Source organism: Penaeus monodon, chromosome 22 (genome assembly GCF_015228065.2).
Source record: "Penaeus monodon isolate SGIC_2016 chromosome 22, NSTDA_Pmon_1, whole genome shotgun sequence".
Lineage (NCBI taxonomy): Eukaryota > Metazoa > Arthropoda > Malacostraca > Decapoda > Penaeidae > Penaeus > Penaeus monodon.
In genome coordinates, this window is record NC_051407.1 from 19,048,999 (window position 1) to 19,049,206 (window position 208).

The following is a 208-nucleotide window of genomic DNA, read 5'->3' on the forward strand; positions in this document are numbered from 1 at the left end:
AAAAGCTAAATCCGAACACGTTTATCGACGTCAAAGCCAAGGCCGCAAACGTCATCCGAACAAAACTTTGTCACCGAATATTGTAATTTCATTAATCTGTACTGAACATAATACCCACAAAGGTGATTATCGCCATGAAAGTGCATAGGCAATAAGCTTTAATGCCGATTCAAGCAAAGCCATTTATCATCAACATAAAAGCAGATGA

At 38.0% G+C, this 208-nt stretch overlaps 1 protein-coding gene across 1 annotated transcript in view; it reads left to right on the forward strand.

The window, feature by feature from the left end:
* LOC119587349 (GTPase-activating Rap/Ran-GAP domain-like protein 3) overlaps positions 1-208 on the forward strand; it is a 420,180-nt gene that overhangs the window by 1,000 nt on the left and 418,972 nt on the right. The window lies entirely within an intron of this gene.